A 25,378-nucleotide genomic window follows, 5' to 3' on the forward strand; every position below is an offset into this window, starting at 1 on the left:
TTGCAGTCTGGAAAATTTGTCCTGGACCACTGCCAGGTTGAATGTCAGGAGACCCTGATTCTATTTCAACCCCTTTTGTTTCTTCTCTGAAGAGAGGGAACTGAGGCCCAAGATCACAGAGCTGGGACCTAAACTTGGCTCTCTGGATAACACTCCACTGACTTTTCTACTGTATTGGACTCTGTCACAATGGAAGGCAATAGATATCAATCAATCTACAAATAGGTTTGGTGTCAGTAAAGCTCAGCTCTCCTCCTCAGCAGAGAACAATTTGTACCTTACCATTGGGCAGAATTCACAGTACACGTTTTCAACTTATTGACAACTCTGGTGCCCAATTTCCATCATCAGTATGAAGTAACATTTAGGATATATTTCAGTACAACAGAAAAAGCTGCCCAACGATGCCTTTTGTCACGAGTACACCTATGGCTTACTTAACAAGTAGTCAGGCTGTGAGTAATTGCAAGGTTGGTTCAGCAACTTAACAAGGCCAACAAAGACCTTCTGTGGCACACTTCTCAGCCCAGTACTTTTATCCTCAGGTTTGCTGCCTCATGGTCTCAAAATGGCTGCTGCAGCCTCATGCATCATTCTCACATATCAACATCCAACTCAGGAAACAAGGAGGAAGTAAAAGGCCTTACTCTCCTGTGGCCAACTGTCTTAGCCCAGGATTAGTAATTCCCAGTATCCCTCCATCACAGATCCTCTTACATCTCATTGGCCAGAACCAGGTCATAAGATACCAGTCAGTTGTAAATGAAAACAATTGCTCTAGTTGTCTGGATCTAATCATGATTTAGCCCCTGAGGTTGAGCACATTGCCACCAAACCAACCAACCTTCTATTAGCAAGGAGGAAGGGGGAACAGACTTTGTCTAAACAACCATCAGTGTCTGCCACCCATACTCACCCACTGGAGCATTTATTTGTAAGCCCCTCTCTTAAACACACATCAACCCAGAGGCAGTGTTGCTCAAGGCCTTCGGGCAGCTCCTTCTCTGTGCTTCTAGAACCTGCCACTTTATCTGCTGCCCTGTTCTCTTCCAATCCCTTTGAGGCTTCAAAAAAGAGGTCTAAGAAACTGCTAACACCTCCGTGGGAGTTCCCTGGACTACAAACTGGGAACTCTAGGAGGCCCTGGGCATCAAGGGAGGTGATGTCAGAGGCAGGCAGAGTAAATGCTCTTGGGGCTCAAGATGTGAAGTCCTCCGCAGGTGGAAGACATTCTTTTTTAAAAGCTCAGGAGAAGTATTTCTTTCTCGTTGTCATGTTGGATACTGTAACACAGAGGTGTGTGGAGGGAGAAGAGCTATTTAGGGGCTGACACCCCATCAGAGGGCACCCCTTCCCCTGCCCAAGTGGAAAACCTCTGGCCCCATATGGCCTCTGGCTCAGCCTCACTCTCCCAGGTAGCTCATTCCAGACCAATGTGCAGCCCTGGGTAAATGTAGACAAGTCTCAATCTGCATCCTTGAACAAGTTCATCCCATCTCCAGGCTTCATGAAGGGAACTTCATCTTTCACAGAGACCTGTTAGTGCGTGCAAGTATGTCAAAGGCTTTGTGTTCTAAAATTGCACATCTTCGGTGACTCAGTGCTGTCACCGAGTTTCTGGCTCTTTGGAGTTGAGTCCCCGAGGTTGTACAGTGCAGGAGCCATCCATGTCATTCTGCATCTCTCTCTGGAGTGGTGGCAGTTTCTCTGAAGATGTCTCTGTTTTTTCCTCCATAATGGGGTCTCCTGGAGCCTGGGGTTGTCATCTTATTTATCTGTACGTCTCTTGAGCCTTCCTCTCAGAGCGGCCTCAGTAGCTGTTGCATTAATGACAAATGAACGGATAGACCAAGAAGGAAGATAAAGCTTTCCTGGGGTCAAAGGCAGGGCTGAAAAAGAGATGGAGACAATCATAGCCTTCACTTTCTGGCGGAAGACCCACCTCGATGTCCTGAGGTCCTGAGTTACACCACACTCTCCTGCACCCGCTGAGTCCCACAGCTGCCTTCCTAGTTACCGTGTACCTATGGCCAGGGCCGCTTCCTGCGTTCGATTTAGATCTATCAATAGAACACACTCGGAGACCTCCACTTTGTGCTTCCTTCTTCCCTCGGCGCTAACGACACGAATGTCCTTATTACAGCCACACACAAGGCCCCGATCTCCCGCTCTCTCTGCCAGATTCATTCTGGACTGTAGGAACCGGTTATCTATGTGGGTCTTTTTTTGCCAAAAAGCAGAGATTATACTTGTCTCCACTCTCTCTCAATCCTGACTTTAGATCAGTGGAGTTTGAGCCTCCCTTTTGATCTATGCACTTCCATGTCCTTTTTCCTTATTCTTTCATGGGACATTTCTTCCTATCTCTCTCTCTCTCAGATTGCAATCCCCTTATCCCTTATCACATGTTTTAAGGAACAAGGAACCAAGGACAGGGAGACGCTACTAAATGGGATCAGGATGAGGCTGCCTCTGTGTCCCCGGGTCTCTAGAAGATGCTAAGGACAGGAGAGAGCAGTGTTTGCATTGTCTGTCTGTTGGGAGAAGCACCATCTGTGTGTGGGGAGAGCGCGTGAACTGGGATCCTGCCAAATGGGATGAAGGGAGGGGAGGGCGCAGGGTGTACCATCTCAAACCCCATAGCTTCTGCCCCTGGGCCAGCTGATGAGCCCAGAGCTCCTGGCCGCGCGGCTGCCTGGGCTGGCTGTGTGCATTCACGCTGAAGCATCGCCTTTTTCTCCTTGAGTGCCTGCCATTCAAAACCACCAGGATGTTAAAGACACATACACACACATTGGTGTTTCCAGCTGTGCCAGAGCATGGAGCACATGAGCTCCCAGAAGCCAACCTCCGCTGGCCCAGACCAGGGTGGACTGAGGGCTGTGAAGGAGCTGAGGGTAGAATTGAAGGAAGCAGCTGATAGCCAAGGAGTCAGTGTGTACAAGCTTCCTGGTGCCTCAGCCTCTCCAGCTCTGGAAGAGGACTTACACTCTTCACTTGTCTTACACAATCTCCAGGTCCATCCATGTTGCTGCAAATGGCATTACTTTATTCTTTTATGGCTAAATAGTATTCTGGTGTGTGTGTGTGTGTGTGTGTGTGTGTGTGTGTGTGTGTGTGTATAACATCTTCTTTATCCAGTCATCTGTTGATGGACATTTAGGTTGCTTCCATTTCTTGGTTATTGTAAATAGTGCTGCTGTGAACATTGGGGTGTACGTATCTTTTCAGATTAGAATTCTCTCTGGCTATATGTCCAGGAGTGGGATTTCTAGATCATAGAGTTAGTCTATTTTCAGTTTTTTGAGGAATCTCCATACTGTTTTCCATAATGGCTGCACCAAACTACATTCCCACAAACAGTGTAGGAGGGTTCCCTTTTCTCCACAGCCTCTCCAGCATTTATCATTTGTGGACTTTTGAATGATGACCATTCTGACTGGTGTGAGGTGATACCTCCTTGTAGTTTTGATTTGCATTTTCCTGATAATTAGTGATATTGAGCATTTTTTCCCCATGTGCCTATTGGTCATTTATATGTCTTCATCGGAGAAATTCAATCAAATGCATTTTGCAACATAAGGTTATGATGTCAAATGACTGCCATGATTCATGAAGGAAGACTTCTGTATGAGCTCTCATCAAACACTATTACCCCTTGATCTCTGAAACTGAAACCAAATAGGTACTTCAAATAGAGGGGATTTAAAACAGGGCACTGGTTACCCTGGTATTGGAAGGCTGAAAGAGACAAAAGAAGGTAAAACAACTGGAAGATTAGAAACTGCAGGAAGCAGCTACCACCCGTAAAGCTTGCAGGATACAACAGAAGCGGTTACCAGCCCCTACAGGTGAGAAGGAGGTACCAGCACCTCAGGACCTGAGACCACAGAGGAGTGGGCATGGCTACTCCCAGAGACCCCTCATAGCAGAAGGAAACAAAAGGGGAAACCGAGAGAGGCAGGCAATGCTGCTTCCCACTTCCCGCCTTCTGGTCTCCTACCAGTGCCTCCCTGTTTCCTTTGGGCAGTTTTGGGGGTCTTATGGGCTCTTATTAAGTAGTCTTCCTTCTTTCCAGGAAAATGTTTTCCTTTTCCTCTTCTTGCAGTAACCTATCCCTCACCTCCCATTTGCAGAGTCCACCATCCCCCTGAACCTGTGCTTCTGCTGACACACATGTGATTTTGGTCCAAAGCCTCAGAGTCAGAATTTGTGTTTCCAGTATGGCAGCCACTTGTCACACAGAGCCATTCCAGAGCGAAGCTTCTAGCCCGTGTTCTTTGATCTTAAGGCAAAATGAATATTCTGGCTTATGCCAATGGGTAGTTGAAGGAATTGTTCGCTCCTATGCTTTATAGAATTCAAGGCTGATATTCTCAGATTCAAGGCCAGAATGAAGAGGCACTGCTGGCTTCTCAAAAACCCAACCATCCTCATTTGTTGCTTAACAGAGAATATACCAGATATTTTTCCTATCCATCTCAATTCAGGACAATTCAAGTGTTTGGTGCCAACTGTACAGACAACATGTTCTAGATACTACAAAGGAGGAAGCCCCAGCCTTCCAGGAATGCTCAGTCAGCTTGCACAGGAACTACTGATTAATCAGAATAATAATATATACTAAGATTGATACAATACCTTGAAGTTTTCCATGCATAAAATTATTCTCATTTTCTCACAATCACCCTGTGAAATAGGCAGTGTCATCACTTTACAAAGAGGAAACTGAAGTTCAGAGAGGTTAGATGACTTGCCCAAAGTCACACAGCAGATAAATTCCAGAGGCTAGATTTAAATGTAGGTCAGAGTCCAAAGGTGAGCTCCTTGTACTCTGCCCATGGCACATGAATAAGCATCTAAATAAATATGGGAAGAGCGAGGGCCCACAGGCAGCCAGAAATGGAAGAGATCAGTGCAGAATGAAGTCCATGGGAACAACTCTGGAATGATAAGATCGGGGCTTCCCGCCGAAGATAGATGGGAATTGGAAAGCGAGAGAGTAGAGAACAGGCATTGCAGTGAGAAATCTGCATTTGAGAACTGGAAGGGAGGGTCCTCAGACATCATACAGCTATTTACCCCATGACAGAATGGAAACCCACTGCATTTAAGAGATCTGTGCAAGGCCCTCCAACTGGTCAAAGGCAGAACTTAGATTAGATCTCAAGGTTCCTGACCACAGATCATTTTCTGTTCTTTGGTAGTAAGTAGACTAGAACCAAGTTTCCAAGAAAGTATTAAGATCATCATCTCTTTTCTAGGCTTTCCAGGATTCACGTCCACAGAATGGTCCTGTTCCATCCCACGATGCTGTTCATGACACTGGGAGTACTTATCTCCCTCTCGTGCAGCATGGGCTTTGGACACGATCAAACCCAGATTTGGATCTTACACTAGCTACTCGCTGGTGTCCACTTCCACTGGTGGCACTCCTGGCAGCTGGGCAACAAGTCCGTGATGAGGGATTAGGATGGCTTGTCCGTGCATCCGCCAAACTCTGTGTGTGTGTGTGTGTGTGGTTTGTATGTGTGTGTTCTCTGCCCTTGAAGTTAGACTTGGGTTCTGTCACTGAATTGCCACGAGAGCCATTGGCCCTCCAATCTCACTTTCGGTGCCAGTCTGGGGAGGGTCTGGATGGCAGAGCAGCTGTGAACACCAAGCCTGCTTGCAGAGGAGCCGCCAGACGGAGGCCCAGAGCCACCCGTTGGCAGCTGGCAGGGCAGGGATTCGAGTTGAGGCCTGAGAGCCAACAGTGCAGGGCAGCCAAGTGTAGATGCAGGGACGTGAGAAGACATCTTGCCAGAGAGCGACTCAGACATGTGAAACCCTGAGAAGACAGAGAGAAGAAGCGAGAAACACAGACACACACACACACAGTGAGACACGGAGAGAAACATAGGCAGAGACAGAGTCACATAGAGAAAGGGAGTGAGATTGCACGAGTCAGAAAGGATCAAAGAGAGAGACAGAGGTAGAGGATGCAGAGAAAGAGACCTAAAACCAGGCCAAGAGAGATACAGAGAAATCAAGTAGAGAGACACAGAACAGAGACTGTAGTGACAAAGAGAGGGGGACCTCAGCTTCTTCCCCCCTCTCAGATGAGGGAGGTTGTGGGACCAGGTGATGGCTTAGCTCCCTCCCAGCTCTCATTCCATACATTTTTAATTCAAACATTTGGCAAGTTTCCTCTCCTCCATATCTTGATGCTGTAGCATGAGAAAAATGTTCCCATGTAGGCGGTGACTGGGAATTTGAGAGAAAGAACAGAACCTCTGGGTTAAGGAGTCATGACACTTTGGAAACAAATGGACCTTGGAGATCCTAGTGCCATTGGACTCCTTAGTGTTAAACATGACAAAACCAGGAAGAACTAAACTGGCCTGCCTTTTTTTTCTTATTTAAAAGAGATGATTGGGAGTGTAATTTGGTGCAGTCATTATGGAAAACAGTATAGAGTTTCCTCAAAAAACTAAAAATAGACTTGCCCTATGATCTAGCAATCCCACTCCTGTGCATATATCTGGAGGGAACTCTAAGTTTAAAAGATACATGCACCCCAATGTTCATAGCAGCACTATACACAATAGCCAAGACATGGAAGCAACCTAAATGTCCATCAACAGATGACTGGATAAAGAAGATGTGAGATATATAAATCTGCCATATATACATATATCTAAATCACTTTGCCGTAAATCTGAAACATTGTAAATCAACTATACCTCAATAAAAAATAATAAAAGAGATGATTAGACAACAGTTGCTAAAAAGTGATTTGAATTATAAGATATGTAGTGTTGTGTTTTTAAAAAGTTAGTTTTGTCTGAAGTCTGGGAGGGTTATTTCTCCAGACAATACTACAAAGCTACAGTAATCAAAACAGCATGGTATTGGTACAAAAACAGACATATGGACCAATGGAACAGAATAGAGTGCCCAGAAATGAACCCACAAACTTTTGGTCAACTAATCCTCGACAAAGGAGGCAAGAACATACAATGGAATAAAGACAGTCTCTTCAGCAAATGGTGTTGGGAAAACTGGACAGCAGCATGTAAATCAATGAAGCTAGAACACTCCCTTACACCATACACAAAAATAAACTCTAAATGGATCAGAGACTTAAACATAAGACAAGATACAATAGACCTCCTAGAAGAAAAAAGGCAAAACATTATCTGACACACATCTCAGCAATGTTCTCCTAGAGCAGTCTACTGAAGCAATAGGAATAAAAGCAAGAATAAACAAATGGGACCTAATGAAACTTACAAGCTTCTGCACAGCAAAGGAAACCATAAGCAAAACAAAATGACAACCTACGGAATGGGAGAAAATTTTTGCAAAAGATGAAACTCACAAAGGCTTGATCTCCAGAATATGTAAGCAGCTCATACGACTTAATAAGAAAAAAACAAACAACCCAATCCAAAAATGGGCAGAAGACCTAAACAAGCAATTCTCCAGTGAAGATATATGAATGACTAATAGGCACATGAAAAAATGCTCAATATCACTAATTATCGGAGAAATGCAACTCAAAATTACAATGAGGTATCACCTCACACCAGCCAGAATGGCCATCATTCAAAAGTCCATAAATGACAAATGCTGGAGAGGCTGTGGGGAAAAGGGAACCCTCCTACACTGCTGGTGGGAATGCAGTTTGGTGCAGCCACTGTGGAAAACAGTATGGAGATTCCTCAAAAGACTAGGAATAGACTTGCCATATGACCCAGGAATCCCACTCCTGGGCATAAATCCAGAAGGAACCCTACTTCAGGATGACACCTACACCCCAATGTTCATAGCAGCACTATTTACAATAGCCAAGACATGGAAACAGACTAAATGTCCATCAACAGATGACTGGATAAAGAAGAGATGGTATATTTATACAATGGAATACTCTTCAGCCATAAAAACGACAACATAATGCCATTTGCAGCAACATGGATGTCCCTGGAGAATGTCATTCTAAGTGAAGTAAGCCAGAAAGAGAAAGAAAAATACCATATGAGATCGCTCATATGTGGAATCTAAAAAAAAAAAAAGAAGAAGAAAAAAGAAAAAGACAAATGAACATAAATATAAAACAGAAACAGACTCATAGACATAGACTACAAACTTGTGGTTGCCATGGGGAAAGGGGATGGGAAGGGACAGACTGGGAGTTAGAAATTTGTAGATACTGACAGGTATATATAGAATAGATAAACAAGATTATACTGTATAGCACAGGGAAATATATACAAGATCTTGTGGTAGCTCACTGTAAAAAAGAATGTGACAACGAATATATGTATGTTCATGTATAACTGAAAAATTGTGCTCTGCACTGGAAATTGATATATTGTAAACTGACTATAACTTAATAAAATAAAATTTTAGAAAAAAGTTAGTTTTAGTTACCATCTTCTCCTCCCCCAACATAGGGCCTTCCTGTGGAGTCCCCTCCCACACTGACTTGGGGACTGGCTATGTGACTAGCTTTGGCCGGTGGGACACTGTAAGTGTGAAGCAAGCAAAAGCTTAATAATTGCTCACCCATCGGGGCTTGCCTTCTTCTACGTTCCCTCTCTGAACCTAGCTGCCATGCTGGGAGAAGCCCAAACCATCTGGAGAGGCCACATGAAGGAGAACCGAGGCTCTGGACTGCAGCCCCAGCTGAGCTCCCTGCTGGCACCAGTACCAACTTGCCAGCCGTGTGAGTGAGCCATCTTGAAAGTGGATCTTCCAGCCCTAGTCAAGCCACCCCCATTGATGCCACATGAAGTGGAGATGAGTCTCCCCCACCCAGCTCTGTTCAAATGGCAGAATCGTGAGCCAGGGAGGGACTGCTGTTGTTTTAAGCAGCTGATGACTAGGGTGGTTGGTTAGCCAGCAACAGATAGCTGAAACACCTCATTCATGCTCAGAAGAGTCTGGTCCTGCTCCCTGGGGCTGACAGAATTGTTAGCGGGGTCTCCATACTGCCTTACAGGGTTTCTTTCAGTGATTCAGTTGGGTGCCTTCAATCCTGTCCAGGTGGGGCACAGGAACTGTTAAATGACTTTCAAATTCCACCTTTGCTGTGATGGGTGGGTTGGTTGTCTGTGTATGTGTCCTTTTGAATATAAGTTTGTTTTCTCTCCCAAGATAAATGTCTATTTGCATAGACAAATAAGGACGGTTGAGATAGAAAGAGCTGATTTAGGAAAAGGTTCTATAGTTTGCTTGCTTATCAGGTGCTTATGGGGTCTGAATGCATCAAGGTCCCAAACCTAAAGGTTAATGTTTTGACACTAAGAATCCATCAGTCAAGGGGTGAGGATGGAGGGACAGTTTGAATTCATTATTAGTCTGACTCTTAATTTGAATCAATGAAAAGGCCAGCATGATGGAGGTGTTTGAACTGAATAATAATTAGCAAGGCTGACATGTGCCTATAGGAGAGAGAAGAGGACAGAGTCTACTGGCAGAGGATGGGCTTAGGGAGGCAGGCCTGGGGCAGGACAGGAAAGAGAAGCAAGAGTCATAACCAGAAATCTCCGACCTTGGCTGGAGTCATCAGGGGAAGTGGGAGGAGAGAAGGTCCAAGGAACAGGGCGGGGAGAGCTGGCACTCTGTGGGTCTGGGCCATAGGAGAATGCAGTCTCTGGAGCATCCTCAGTGTTGCTGAACAAACATGGCTTCTGTTGGAAGCCACTTGGCTTCTGAATGTGCCAATTGTTGCCCTTTGAGAAATGGGCCAAGTTGTGGATGTTTCCTCTTATCAAGATACAGCCTCATTGCGGGACCCGGATGTCCCATTGGACCTTAGATCCCACCTGTCCTGATGAGCCACTTTAGTTTGCAGATGGGTGAACTGAAGCTCAGGGACTAGAGGGGCCTTGGTCAAAGTCACACACCTGGCGAGGGACTGGACACTTAGGTCTTCTAACTCCTCCCCTCAGGTGTCCTTCCCCCAGGCATCAGTGTTTGAAAGCTCCATGTAAATTAATTTTCATGTATTTTGATGTATTTTCACCCTCTGACTGGGAGCAGGGCACCAAGCCGTTAGGCGCTTCCGCGGAGGGAAGGAGACAGGATGGTTTGAGAAAGATGGATGTTGGTCACCTGGTTAAGATGGGACTCAGCAATACCTGGAAGGGGTAACTGGTTAATTGCTGGAATTTGCAAAAACTCAGTTTCTTTCGCTCCAAAATTGCTTGTCTAAAATTCCACCGGAAAGTAATTTCTTTGGAGTAAACATTTCTATCTTCCCATGGTCCTTTAAAAAATATAAACGCCCCTGAAAGAGATAGAATAAAGTAATTCACATCTTAGTATGAATTAACATCATTAAGCCATCTACTCATCTCACAGACAAGAATCCAGCACTTTCTTTGCTCCAGACCCCGGGACCCCAAAGTGGAGTCCTTGTCTGGAGAAGCTTACCTGATCATTGGAGAGACACACATATGAAGGCCATATGGAAACTGCCCTTTGTTGAGCATCTGCTCTGTTCCAGGCCCTACATAAAGAAACCCAGTTTGAACCAAGCCCATCCCTCTTCACGGTGTTATCTCCAGGTAGAGAAATTTGGTACCCTTACAAGGTTACATACCTAGTGAGTGCTGAAGCTGGAATTTGGACTCAGATCTGTCTGATTGCCAAGGCTGTTTTCCATCACCTCACACAAAGGCTCTTGCCTCTCTGAGACATGCCCCGGATATGATGGGAGGAGAGTGAAAGTAGCAGGTTTAATTGCTTGGACTTCAAGGTCATCTGGGCAGATAAGGGGTGAGGGGGAAGTAAGAGGGTACCAGGCAGTGTTCATGGAAGGGCGTTATAGACAGAGGGAAGAGCTTGGGCAAAGGCATAGAAGGATGAAAGGATTGTCTGCTTTCAGGAAACGACAAGTAGTTCATCACGACTGAAGCCAAGGGTGTGAGGGCAATCTGCCCAGGAAACTAAGCTAGGCAGGCAGGGCCAGCTCTCCCAGGGTGCTGCTAACAAAATCTGGATTTTATCCTGGGCTTGTGGGAAATCTTTGGCAAATGTTAAGCAGAAGAGTGTTTGAAAAGACATAGCTTTAAAGTCCAGGACTCCTAGAGCAAAATGCTTAAGAATGCAGGCCCAGGTAGCAGATCTGAAATCCATCCTGTTTCATAACTATATAAGTAGTTGTTTCATTGCTCTCTTTCCCCCTGGAATCTAAGCTCTCTGGGGTCAGCCCATGTCTTTTTTTTTTTTTAATTGAAGTATAGTCAGTTTACAATGTTGTGTCAATTTCTGGTATACAGCATAATGTTTCGGTCATACATATACATACATATATTCCTTTTCATATTCTTTTTCATTATAGGTTACTACAAGATATTGAATATAGTTCCCTGTGCTATACAGTAGAAACTTGTTGTTTATTTATTTTATATGTAGTAGTTAGTATCTGCAAATCTTGAACTACTATTTTATCCCTCCCCCCGGGTAATCCTGAGTTTGTTTTCTTTATCTGTGAGCTTATTTCTGTTTTGTAAATAAGTTCATTTGTGTCTCTTTTTTTTAAGATTCCACATACAAGTGGTATCATATGGTATTTTTCTTTCTCTTTCTGGCTTAACTTCACTTAGTATGACGATCTCCAGATCCATCCTGCAATGGATGCATCCTGCTGCAAATGGCATTATTTTATTCTTTTTGTGGCTGAGTAGTATTCCATTATATAAATATACCACAGCTTCTTTATCCAGTCCTTTGTCGATGGACATTTAGGTTGTTTCCATGTCTTGCCTATTGTAAATAGTGCTGCTAATCACCATGTCTTCTTGATCATTGCTGTGACCATGGAATCTGGAAGTCTCTGGCATACAGTAGATGCTTGTGGGACACTATTGGTTGCTCTTCAAAATCCATTCTTCCTTTCCTCCATGGACACATAGTCACCCAGGTAGGATTGACATTTCCTCCATTGCAGCTGGATATGGCCATGCAATTAAATCATCCCCATTGGAATGAAAATGGAAGATGTGTGTTTAACTTTGCCTCGTTTGCTTTAAAAAGTGCTTGCCCTGAAATTCCCCTTTCACCTTCCCACAAGCTGGATGACAGATTGCCCTTGACCAGGCTTTGACCTTACAGATGAGAGCAACACCCTAATGTGTGGAGGACCACAAGAGCAAAGATTCTTGGGTTCCTGAAGAACCACATAGAACTGAGCTTCCCCGCAAATCTGGACCACTGACCTCAGAGCTGTTACACGAGAGAAAAATGAATTGCTCTATTTTGTAAGCCACTGCACTAGGGGTCCTTTTTCTTGTAGCATCTGAGCCCATACCTTAACTAATACAATGCTCAATAAATATTTGTTGTGTGAGTGAATGAAATACAGTTGCCCATGAACAACATGGGAATTAGGGGCCCTGAGCCCACATGCAGGCAAAAATCTGCCTATAACATTACAGTCAGCCTTCTGTATCCACGGTTCCACATCCACAGACTCAACCAACCGCAGATAGTGTAGTACTGTAGTAAGCATTTTTGAGGAAAAAAATCCACATATAAATGGACCTGTGCAGTTCAAACCCATGTTGTTCAAGGGTCAACTGTATATTGCTCTGCAAATGCTAGAGAAATCTTCTATTCTTCCTCCAACAAGACCATACCTTGAGTGCAGGGACCCTATCTCTGTTTACCATCCCCAAAGCATCTAGGTTGCTGCCGGACTCTTGCTAAATTGAATTAAATTAGAACAAACTCAGTTCTGACTAGATGAGTCTCGTTCAATCAGCCATGTTAGTAGTCTGTTCTGCCAGAAGAGAAGAGGCTCATCTCTCTAGACTGCTAATAGAGAGTTCAGGAAGTGTTTGAGGCTCTTTGGATGAGGAGTTGCTCTGTGCAAAGAAAGTCCAGGTGGCACGGCTAAGGTCGAAACCTCATGGGTGACACTGGAAAATTTGCAGAATTACAGCTGGCATAGCTCAAGCATTTGCACAGAGGCTGAAAAGTCACAGGGGAGAAAGGGAACCCCTCTCTGTGGAGAAAAGAATCGTGCATCAAATTTAAGAACGTTGCCCCCCACCCCAAATCACACACACACACAAAACCTTGTTCTGCTGAGAACTCGTTAGCTACATCGGATGTGACATCTGGGTGGGTAATATAGTCTGGAGCCTAGATTTCTTTAATTAACCAATAGTAATCAGGAGTGAGGGCAATTCCAGGGAACGGTAATTGTCTGAAAGTTCTGGATGCCTGGAGGCTGAGCCGCAGGCCAGAAACCCAGCCAGCTCTGTCCCCGCAGAGCACGCAGAGCCAAGGTCACGACTGCCATTTTAAACAGGGGCTTTTTTCAAAAAGGTTGAGATCACAGCTGATTACTGTGGGTGAGGATTTCCTCTGTGATGTGTACAGCCTGGGGAGAGGGAGCGAGCTATCTGGGCATCCTGCAGTGCCCCGTAGGAAACATACAACTTGCAGGGGCCTCTAGGGACCAAATTCTGCAGGTGCTGGGTAACCAGCACCTGGGGGAGGACATTCTAACTGGGAGTTCTTTGGTTCAACAAGTACTTACTATATAACTAGAATATACCAGGCTTGAAGCTGGGGCTAGATACTTATGAAACACTTTTAAACATTTGAGAAGAGATGCAAACCAAAAAATGTTAATGTGGTGATAACATGCACTATGTAAACTCCTTGTGAGTAGAGATTGCATTGTTTTCATCTCCGTCTGTCCCACAGGATCTACCTCATGTTTTACAGGGAATAGGAGCTCAGTAAATGTCAAACTGAATTTGAGTTCATAGAGTGATGCCAACTAGACCACCTTTCAAAAGTATTTTGAGATCAGCTTTAAGAAACTGATAAGAACGTCACATGCATTTTTGCCTGTAAACTGGTGCTTTTAAAGTGAGAGAAGGGTGTTTGCCCTCCTTGAAGTTGTTGAAACGGTTCCCTTACAACGGTGTTCACACTCTGCATTGGCAAAAGTAAACAAGCACCCGCCAGGGCCTCTCTCCGGATCATCACAAATTCCAAGTAAGAACAGTCTGGATTAATGAGGTTTTTTATTTACTGTTCTAAATGAAGTTGAAAGATAAACAACCCTCCTTGGGCCACAGGACAGTGAGCTCAGAACGTTCCCAGGCTTAAGTCAGAACACTTAACATCACTGGGGAGTTAAACTGCCAGAGAGGAAAACAAGAAGGTGGTTCTGGGTCCCTGAAATTCCAAAGAGAGCCTCAAGCATTACCTTGAACTTGGAAGGAGGTCGAATCATTGTTCCTGTCACAGGTTGTGCTTTCTGGAAGCAGACGTGGGGTTTGTGTGGCAAGATGTTTGTTCGGAGATCAACACCTGTGGAAGAGGGGAAGGAGGCAGGAGTGAGGGCCGGACGAGAAGGGAGGGTCTACCTGTCACCCGCACCTAAGGCTCAGCCAACCCGGTGGGGTGCTCTGGACAAAGACTGCCCGGAGGAAGTCTCAGGTTGGGCAGAAATGACTCCCCCACTGCTCTGTTGCAGGATGTGGCCCGTCCCGGGGAAAGGCATGACCTCAGGCCAGACAGCTCTCAGCAGCTGAGATGCTCCCCGAAGGAGCTGACAGCTAGAGGCTGTGTGCTGACCACGCTCCTCGCAGCTGGGCAGCAAGCCCTTCTTTGTGGTGGGACCTGGGCAGCAGTGCATCTCTGTCTATCATAGATCCAGAGGCAGAATTGGTTCTCAGTGCTGCCCAGGGCTTCCTGGCTGCCTGCCCCACTTAGCCTGCCCTCTCAGACATCCGATGAGCTCCAAGCAGAACTACAAAGAGGCTGATTGTCTTTCCCCATGTGGTCCCTTCCTCCTCACGGCCTTTTTCAGGCCCTTATCCTTCCTCCCTCTCTCCTTTAGATATAATATTCATTTAAAAATATTGTCAAACACCAATTCACCACTCCAGGCACTGTGTATAAGCAGAGATAAACACAAACTGATCCCGGCTCTCAAAGAGCTTGCATTCCAGAGGAGAAAATGCTATTGAACTCTCAACAAAACTGATTACCAATTTTACAGGTGTATGAAAGAGGCTCGAGCAATGCTAAAAGTGCACTATATACTAACTTTTTAAAGTGACCGAAAATAACCAACACTTACTAGGTGTTTGCTCTGTGCCAAGCGCTGTTCTAAGAAGACTGCCTGTGCTAGCATCTACTTCTCACAGTGAGTCTGGGTGGTAGGTTTGATTATTGCCCCCATGTTGAAGCTTAGAGACATTAAGTAGCCTGTTCACCATCACTCAGCTAGTACGTGATGGAGAAGATTTGAATCCATACAGTCTAGCTTCAGAAGCCATTATCTTAACCTTTATGCCGCACTGTCTCTCCCAGTTATAGGTATGGATAACAGCCTATTGTGACCACTTGGGATGGGCAGGAAGAGGAGAGATGGGCAGGCAGAGAAGTGCTGGGGAAGACCCCAGGGAGGAAGAGGGTTTAGAAAGATGAGCAGATGGGCATGAGAAGAAAAGGAACACTCTAGGCAGGAGAACTGCATGAACAAGGCTTGGAAGAAATATTTGCAAGATGCGTGTCTCAGTTTAGAGGCAAGGATTCAGGTGCAAGTAGTTTATTTGGGAGATAATTCTAGAACATGCCATTAGGAGATAGGGTAAGAGAGACAGGGCAGGGGAGGTAGCCAACAAAGGGAATATTATCAAGCTACTTATCACTGTGACCAACTGGAGAGCAATCCCTCTGTGGACCTCTGGGGGACAGTATAAGACACTTCCATTATCCCAACCAAGGAACCAGAGAGCTGGGGTATTGATCCACCAGATCCTGTCAGGCATTGGTTAAGGCCTGCTCTCTGGGTCAAAGAGAGGCCAGGACATCAATTCCTTGGCTCCTCCTCCTGGCCATATGCACAGGCAGAGCAGGCTCCAGTGGCCAGAAGCCCTCAGGCAGAGAAGCAGATGGTGGCCGTCAGAAATCGCCCACATGCACAAAAATGTTAAGTACTGGAGGGGCGTGGTTAGGCCACGGGCAGGGGGTGCTAGGAAACAGTCTCGGGATGGTGCATGAAGTAGCTCTGTTAGAGAGGGAAGGACAGGCCTCCTGAGAGGCTGAATAATGGCCTCTAAAGAAGCTCGGTGGAACCACTGCATCTGTACCCTTCTGACAGAGGTGGGGGGCCCCGAGGCCAGTCCTTTCCCGCCACTTGTATCTTCCTCATCACAGCTCGCCCCGGGAGGTGTTAACTCCCCTACACATCCAGATTGGGTTCCTCTACCTCTCCAGGAGCTTCTAGGAAAACCAAAGCCTTCATGATTCAGACCTGGTGCTGGAGACGTGGCAGCAGGCAAGCGGGAGGCCAGGCAGAAGCCGGGTGGTGGCATTTCATAGCTGCAGGAATGGGAGCAGTCCTTGACGCTGCTCTGGCTAGTAAACAAGGGTGCCCAAGGGGTAGAGGGAGGGAGAGATGGGGCCTAGCAGAACTGGGGTGGTGCCTAACTTGGTCTAAAATAGTCATTGAGCACCAATTCAGAAAATCAGACCGGAATCGACATGAAGGTTTATTTCATCATCAGATCCCCATGCAGAGTCAGAGCTTGAAGTGTTACCTCCCCTCCTCTTTTGCCCTGAAACTGTCTGACCCTGCTGGAAAAGTCTAGAGGTTAGCATGCAAACCACCCGTACATACTGGTATGGAAGCAGCTCAGCAATCCTTGGCTGGACCGCGTCATGACAAGTTTGGGTTTGAAGAAAACAGTCCCTCGGCCCAGAGGCAACACATCTTCAAAGCTACCAAAGCTCACTCTGCAGATGGCCTTCTTCATTGTCTGGGAAGTTAGCAGAGTGATACAAGCAAAGCTTGAATAAGTGCTTGCATGCCTCCGTTGGTGCTCTTGGACCACAACTCTTGTCATGAGAATATGCCCAGGCCAGCTAGCGAGAGGCAGAAAGATGTAAGGAGCAGAGCCAAGCCACCGCAGTCCTCCCAAGTGAAGCTCTTCTGTACCAGCTGATAACAAGCACACCCTCAGACGTATGGGTAAGCCCAGCCTAGGTCAGCAGAGCCGCCCAGCTGACCCACAGCAAACCCAGCTGAGATCAGCTGGGCCTAGCCCAGAGGAGCCGAAACTTGCAGACCTAGTAATGAAATAAATGCTTCCTGTTTGCTGCATGCCACTGAGATTTTGTAAGGGGGTGAAGGGGGAGTCAAGCAGAATTATGGTGGCAATAGCTGAGTGATAGAATTCCATCCATCCCAAGCTGAACTCTCCCTCTGTGAATTCCCATTGGCTCTCTCTGTACCAGTTTGTCATTTGTCTAATTCTTTCAATTACATGAGCGTTACCTCCCAGACCTGACTGCAGACTGCTGAGTGTTCAGGTTTACATTTCTCCGTCTCCTTACAGAGTATTTAGCAACCATACTGAGCATGCCGGAGACCTTCAGGGTTTTGGTGTGATTTCTAAACCCACATGACACGGACTGTTTACCTTTATTTCCAATGCCACTGCTATTTGTTTTTCATAATTTTAGAATATGAGGCTACAAGAGAACTTAGATGGCATCAGACCAACTCCTTCCTTTGACAGACGAGAAAACTGAGGCTCAGAGAGATTAAATTTTTTGTCTGTGGCCACATGGCTGGCAGGAAGCAGAGCTTGATGTAGTCGCCAAGTCTCCTGACTGTGATTCCAGTGCTCCGTCTCCCAGGATCGATACCAGTTCCATAATTGATTGGCAGAGGCTGCCTGGCACCAGTGTGATGAGAAGGATTCTGAGGCTAGATCTGGGCATAGTAGGAGACAGTCCCAAGACCAATTAGCCGTATCTTCCAGGAGAGAGCAAGAAGGAAGTAGGGGTGGATATGCCAGATGGCCACTATCTCTGCTACATCTGGCTGCTTATTGGTTAGTCTGTTGGTTTACATGTATTGCAAAGATGGCATTTTGTTTATTTCACCTCCATCTAGTTCCCGGTTTGAAGTTTACTTTGGAGACCTCCAAAATCTCTGGTGGGCCCCTTTCTGCATGCACCCAAGATCAGCCATTCCCTCCCCTTGCTGCAAGGCAGCATTTTAAAAAATCCTTCTAGTGATGCTGTTCAGGTCATGAGTGCACAGGAATGAAGCCCCAAACAAAGTATGGCTGAAGATCTGAGAAATCAATATCAGAATCCGGCACACGGAGGCATTTAAAGCTGGAGAATGGCTGTTGATTTTTTTTTTTTTCTGCCTGCCTCTAGGATCTGAGTTCTCCTCGCCTCGGTCAGTGTCATTCATCCCCAGGTTAAGAGGCAGGACCATCACTGAATGCAACACAGCTGGCTTTGAAGTGCTTATGTAAGGGAGCTGGTGGTCCAGCCTGCCGAGGAGCCACAGTCCAGGGCGGAGCACGGCGGGGAATCTTGTGAGAGTAGGGTGAAATGGGGGCTGTATTTTCTTTTCCTTCTCTCCAAGAAAATTCAGGGATCCTTTCCTGGCTTCCTGTACTTGCATGGGCCTCAACTTAATGTCACTTCCTCAGGGAAGCCCTCCCTGATGCCCAAGATAGAGTGAGATGCCTCATGCCATGTTCTCGTGCCCTTACGTTTTCCCTTGGTGGCAGGAGGATTTCACTGAATCTGAGCTCCATCAGTTATAAGACCTCCCAATATTTCCTGTGCCAATCAGAAAAAAATACGCCACCATTTACACTATAACACAATGCTTTCGTACCGCTTAGAATGTTTATTGGCTAGTTATTCAAAGAGCACTTTTAAATTCCTTTAGACAGACTCGTATGATATCACTCTTGTGCAAAGGAAAATACACTTGAAAGTAACTGGTTGGGGAAATCCTCCTTAACCTCCTCCACGGTGAGAAGTTGAATATTTGGAATCACTTTGTGACTCAGAGTCATCGAGGCCCATGTGCTGCCTCCCCGTATGGGTCTCAACACCGTCGCCCCCACACCACCCGTCACCTCTGTCTCCAGCTGCTAGGCTCGCCTGTTAACAAAAGGCTTTTACGTACTCCAACTCACGCCATCCCCACAAAAGTTTCTTCAGGTGAGAACTGGAGTTATTTTTATCCCCAACTTGTAAATGTGGATTTTGAAGCATAGAGCTGTGAAGTCACTTGGTGGAGTTTATATGGCAAAGTCACCGGCTGAGCTGGGACAAGGGCCCAGGGAGTCTGATTCCCGGGGAAAAGCTCCCTCTGCCAACCTTCCTTGCATTCATTCCTCCGCAGCTAAAAATCCACGACTCTCAGAAGAGGGTAGTTCTTGCAGTTGGGCCCTGCAGGGAAAAAGACCAAGATCAGAACCGCAGCTCTGTGAGTTCCTAAGCTGTGGGAACTTGGGCTGGAGTCTCCACGTCCCTGGATCTCGGTGTCCTTATCTAAAAAATGGGGATATGAGACTGCTTTGCAGCGCATGGTGAAAACTCAGTAAGTCAGTCCTGTGAATGAGGTTAGCCCAGTGCCTGGCAGATAGTGAGTGCATGGTCACGGTTAACCACAACTACTCCTGCAACGTTATACGTACAAGGGTCAATGCTTCCTGCCATGGAATATGCAAAACCGGTAACACCTTAGTCCACATACGTCAATAAATACAATGTAAGAGAATGACAGATGCTAGAGAAGGACGTACTGCCCTGGATGAGAGGGGAGAGAAATGTTCATTTGAGTGAGGGTATCTGGGACATCTTCAGGGCAGGACGTGGCACTTGAAGGATGCGAAAATGTGCAAAGGTTGCAATGGGGGAGGCCAGGCCACGGGGGAGGGAGGACGGCATAAGCCAAGTGTAGAGAGAGGTCCGTAAGTATAAGGCATATTCTCACAACAGTGGATTGTTCATTTTAGCTAGAAAATAAAATACAATAATAAAATAAAACAAGATAAGATAAGATAAGATAAAATAAAATAAGCAACCTGACTTTTATTCTGTAGGAGAAGGGAAGCCACTAAAAGTTTTCCAGCAAGGTCATGTTCTGCTCAGGGTCACCCTTTAGATGGATGACATGTTGGCAGAGTACAGGAGGGCATGATGGGGGACAAGATGGGGGCAAGAAACCAGTTAGGAGGCTCCTTCGATAGCCCTGACGAGAGGTTTTGAGGACCCAATCTTGGGCAGGATTGGTGGGAACATAAACAAAGACCAATCAATTTGAGCCACACTGTGGAGGGAAAACCAAGTGATTACGTGGTTATTCACAGGGTGGCCAAGGAGGACCAAGGGATGAGAAGAGGGAGCAGTTGGACCAGTTCCTCCATGGGTCTGATTCCTAATTGCCAGGGCCATATGGGAGGAGCAGCAGCGCCCTACGGATGCAGCTCTTGGCTCAGGAGAAGGGGCCAAGGTTGGGAGTGAAGGAAAAGGCCAGGGAGAAGGTGTCATTCAAAAGGAGAGGGCTCAGGACTGGAGAAAAGTGGTGTCCCACCTTGCACAGGGCTCCAGGTTCGTAAGTCAGTTGATTAGATTATGTGTGGTCAAAAACCCTCATGGAGGAATGTACTGGAAAGCAGCTCCTGAACTCACAGGAAGTTTGACAACTTCCCCGCACCGTTGGAATAGATCACTTTTTCTTTCACAGGCCAACAGATAAGGCTTGCACTGTGTGAAAAAAAAAGTCACTTTTCATATTCAAGTCATACTCAGTGGAAGGAGACTGTCACATTACAAGAGAGGGAGAAATGCAGAGAGCAAAGACGACCAAGGGACCCTCCCACAACCCACCATCCCAGGCAATCACTGTGGAGCCACCCACACCACTGACATCATCTCCCTCATGCACAGAACCTCGGTTTAATTTGCTCAAAGAAAATGTGTTTGTCCCATGGCACTACTGCATTGACACAAGGCCCTTTTATCAGGTGTAGAAAGTTCTAGAAGACACTAAAGAATGTAGGTCTTGCCTTGGAGAAACTCTGTTTAGCACCACCCTAGTAGACCACCCTGTGTCTTGTTAGCCAGAACTGCATTCACCTGGCCACTGTCAGCTGTGAGAGAGGCTAGGAAGCGAGCATCTTAGCTCGTCCAGCCTCTAAGGAGAGAGGCGAGAAGGGAAGGAAAAAAACTATTGCTGGAGAGGAAAATTGTAAGTTTTCAGATCCTCGGAGGACGTGCTAGTTTAGATCGTCTACTCTGAATGCAACATTTTATAGACAAGAAAAGAACTGAGTCCTGGAGTCCTGGGTGGAGGGAGTAACTTGCCTGCCCTGGTCCTGTCGTTGTGGCAGAGCTGGGGTTTGAACCAAGCCTTCCAGCTCTGGAGATCTTTCCACTCCCTCCATAATAGCCCTCTTAGGCTGCAGAAGGGTGTCTGGCTTGGAAAGCTGTTAAGAGAAAAAGAAAGAAAAGAAAAGAAGCTCCCGCATAACTAAGGTGGGATCTGTTGTCACAAGACCCAGAAAACTAAGCCCAGGCACTCGGACTTGCTCTGAGGGACAACGGGGAGCCATTGTAGAATCTTAAACAGGAGCGTGGCAATTTGAGTTGCTCGTAGGTAGATATTATATAAATATAAGGGGTTATTTCTCTGTTGATTACGGCTGCTGATTCAGCCAAGGGGAAATGGAGTTCTGGACAGGCTCGTACCTCCAGCGGTGACTGCAGGTGCTGTCGAGGGGAAGTGCAGGCCGCTGTCTGACATCCTCAAAAGGCCCCTGCTCTCCCGAGAACGGCTTGATGCTTATTGCTAATAACAAGGCTGGCAGCCGGCTGCAGCTTTCACTCAAAATTCTCCAGCTTTCAGTAATCAAAGCCAGGCCTGAGTTGTTCCTTGGCCCTAGACTGCAAAAGGAATTTCCTTTATTTTTGAACACGGAGAGAATAAAAAGAAGTACAAGTTGTTTTATAAGACAAGTGGGGCAGCAATTGGAAATAGGCATTTAGGCATCTCTTAGGGATTAACATCAGGACTCATTTAACGGCTTGGAGTGTTAATAAGGATGAGATGTATTTATTTTTCCCTGGGTTCTTTTTAGGAATCCCTGGGCAATGTTCTGGAATTGATCTACACTGGTTCAAATTTCACACATCCCCCCATTTTCCATGCTGATTCTCCCACCCCTCTTTTGATTGAGTTGTGCCTCCTTTTAACTTGGAGAGAAAACCTTATCCAGGGTGCACAACTGGGCATAATTGGTACCCAGAAATACTGTTCATTGGGTTGAGGCAGCTCAGCAAACAAAATGGCCTTTTTTTTTTTTTAACCTAGGGAATCTGGTTTGAAAATTGGACATTAAGTTACACTTCTAATTGAAATGAATTTGATGGTTTCAGAACAGTCCCCAGTGATCCCAGCCCACATCATAAAAACCACCATAGGCAAATTGGCACGATTCAGCCTTGGCTCAAATAGGCTAGGGAGTAAAAGAAGATGTAAACTGAATTTGTGGTTGTTTTTATCTTCAAATAGACAGGTTAGGGGGAGCTTCCAGAGGAGAATTCTTGGGTCAGATTACACAATTTTCCTGACAGCCTGGGCGGCAGTGCAGTATAGTAGGAGAGCGCTAGGTTAAAAGTGGACCCTTGTCTCGGCCAGTTATTGATGTTGTATTCTTTGGTAAGTCATCAGATCTTTCCATGCATCAGTTTCCTCACCTGCAAAATGGGGATAATAGCATCGTGGCTCTTGGGTTGGTGTTGGGCTCAAGGAATGATACCTGAGCAGTTTGCCCAATGGACGGCGGCAACCCAGGGCTCCTGATGGACCAGTGTGCACTTTCCAGTCCACTAGCTGACACCAAAAGACAAGCTGCTTGTCTGCTCATGAAACTTGTCTATGAGGTTAGATAAGCTCAAAGCAAAGAGCAGTGACAAGACAAGGAGGGTACTCAAGGCTGGGCAGTCACTTCCATTGCTCTCGGCCCTGAACCACCTCATTGTCCACACCAGCTCTTTTTTTTTTTAATTGAAGTATAGTTGGTTTACAATGTTGTGTTAATTTCTGGTGCACAGCATAGTGATTCAGTTTTACATACATATATTCCTTTCCATATTCTTTTTCATTATAGGCTATTACAAGGTATTGAATACAGTTCCCTGTGCTATCCAGTAGGACCTTGCTGTTTATCTATTTTATATATAGTAGTGTGTGTCTGCAAATCCCAGCTTTTTATTTAGCTCAGGCACTTCCACTCAAGCAGCAACATACATGTATTCTGTACCTACTCTGAAGGATGCCAGCTCTTTAATGTGCACTCAATGCCAGGCACCCTGCTAGGAGATTGACGCTTACCAATTAGAATCCTCTCTACAACCATGTCAGGGAGATTTGGATGTGCAAATCTGGAATCAAAGAGTGATCTGGCCATGAGATCCGCATTTGGAAAGTCATCATCATGCCAAGGAGATTGGAAGCCTTGGGAGTTGGTGAGGAGGCATACAGGACGGTCCCCTCCCCTCTAGGCTACCTCCTATGTCCTCTTACTTCTCTGCTCTTGAAAGCTTCCAGAACCTTATTTCCTTCCAAGTCTTCTCAAGTGGAAATGACAGGGTGTGCTCAGGGCTTGCCCAGCCCTGCCTTTTCTGCCCTTGGGACTTCAAGTTCCTCACACTCCCCAGCCCCATCCTTAGCCTTGGCCTTCAACCTAAGTACGCTTGTCTGGTGAGTCTTTCCAGTAATCACTGTGTCCCCTGACTCTGACAAAAAGATGCCCCCTGAGCTGGGGATCAGCCCTGCAGAATAAGAAGGGGTGCCTGTCCCAGGACCACCCAGGGACTTGGGAAGCCTCCCCCTCCCCCTGCCTGGCTCTCAAAGACTCCCCATAAAACCCTCTGCCTGCTCCTGTCTCTGCCACAAGTCACAGAGATGCAGTAAAAGTGTGTTGACTGTATGAGGTCATTTTTATCATTTGGTGGCCCAATCAGCGTGTCTGTCACAAAGCCCATCTCTTCAATTTTAGCTTTCAGCATAGATGCAAACAAGCTGGCATTATTTTCCAGGTAAGTACTTGTCAAGGAAGAGTTCCTCCTAGAGACATTGCTTGCCACGGCGCAAAAAGTGTGGGGAGAGAGGCCCATCTTTCTTGCCAGTGTAAAGCGGGGTGACAGTCCCCACATCACCCGCCTTGCAACTAAGTTGATCTGAGGAATGAGGACAAGCCCTCAGCCCGACTGTGCTTTTGCCTTCCCAGGGAGACGGTGGGCTTAAACGCCATCACCCCATCCTGACCTGAGTCTTCTTTGGTGAATGGACTAATCCCTGTTCCTCTCATTTTTTTCTTAGGTACAACATTTTGCAGCAAAACATTCGATGTCTGCAGAGCTGGCCTTGGCTTAGGGACCACACACCCTCCGCTGGACTTGTTGCACTGCGGCCACGCCCACCACTCCCCTCTTCTAGGCAAGTGTTGCTCGTGGGGAATTTCCTCTCTCCTGTTGTGTCCTGTGGCTGGTGGGGGTGGGGCAATAATCAGAGGGCCTGCCCACTCCCTGTGGAAGCCAATGAGCACTCTCCTTCACTGCCCTAATCTATCAAAGGGCAGTCAGGCATCCTAATCTCCTGGGAGGACCTTGAATGGCGAGCAGGGTGACACAAAGCCAGAAGAGGACTTCGAGTAGATTCATTTGCCCCAGGAGTGGTGCCTGTCCCTCTAGAGTGCCTGCTGCCTGCCCATCTGGGTTCCTGACTAGATTTCCTGCCTTCCATCACTGCTCTAAGCCCCCAGTAGCATCCCATAACATCCCCTTCTGTGCAAGGTAACCAAGTCACTTTCTGTCACTTGTGACCACAAGATTTTGAATGGATACAGGCAGTTTCTGAAAGGGGCACTATGTTATCATTAATATCCAGCATCGCTGAAGAGGCAGGATTAATTAGTGTGAACCCTCTTACTTCACCTATCTTTGGGGCGGTCCACAGAGAATTTATCCCTGAGCCACTAATGAATTTTGCAACTGTCACAAAACAATGCAAATAAGTAAGACCCACATCTGCTGAACACCATCATGAGGTCAAACTGTGTGTAAATAAACGCTTGCATCAAGGAGAGGGTAAATCCTAAGGTGAGGAGTGACAGGGCTTTGTTTGCATAAACCCAGCAAGGTATTATGGGTAGGATATTAATTAAATCATGCTCCTGGGCCTCACGGAGGCCCAGCTGAACAGCTTCAGCTTGTTGACAAACCGAACGCAAGGCCCCCGGAGAGAGCACTAACATTTTGATGAACACGGTTTGTTGGGGGTGATGTTTCCTAACTAGCATTTTAATATCATTTTTGACGCTTTGTCTGAGCAACTGGAAAAGAACATTCAGATAAAAGAGAGGGGCAAATATCAGATGTCCAGAAGACGAAACTTCTATCTAATCTTGGTCTACTGGAATTGCTTCCTGGGAAGAATTTTTTGCTACCCTCAGTCTGCCCTAGGCCTCCCTGCACCCCTCCCCCCATCTTATCCCTCCTCCCCAGAGCACACACAGCTGGGAGAACGTCT

At 46.3% G+C, this 25,378-nt stretch overlaps 1 long non-coding RNA gene across 2 annotated transcripts in view; it reads left to right on the plus strand.

The window, feature by feature from the left end:
- LOC116662026 overlaps positions 1-24,287 on the plus strand; it is a 118,682-nt gene extending 94,395 nt beyond the window's left edge. For both annotated transcript variants that reach the window (XR_004318005.1, XR_004318006.1), the window contains exon 3: positions 24,170-24,287. This is a non-coding gene — a long non-coding RNA (uncharacterized LOC116662026). The remainder of the gene's footprint in view (positions 1-24,169) is intronic.
- Positions 24,288-25,378: the final 1,091 nt, after the last annotated feature.

Source organism: Camelus ferus, chromosome X (genome assembly GCF_009834535.1).
Source record: "Camelus ferus isolate YT-003-E chromosome X, BCGSAC_Cfer_1.0, whole genome shotgun sequence".
In the NCBI taxonomy this organism is placed as follows: Eukaryota; Metazoa; Chordata; class Mammalia; order Artiodactyla; family Camelidae; genus Camelus; species Camelus ferus.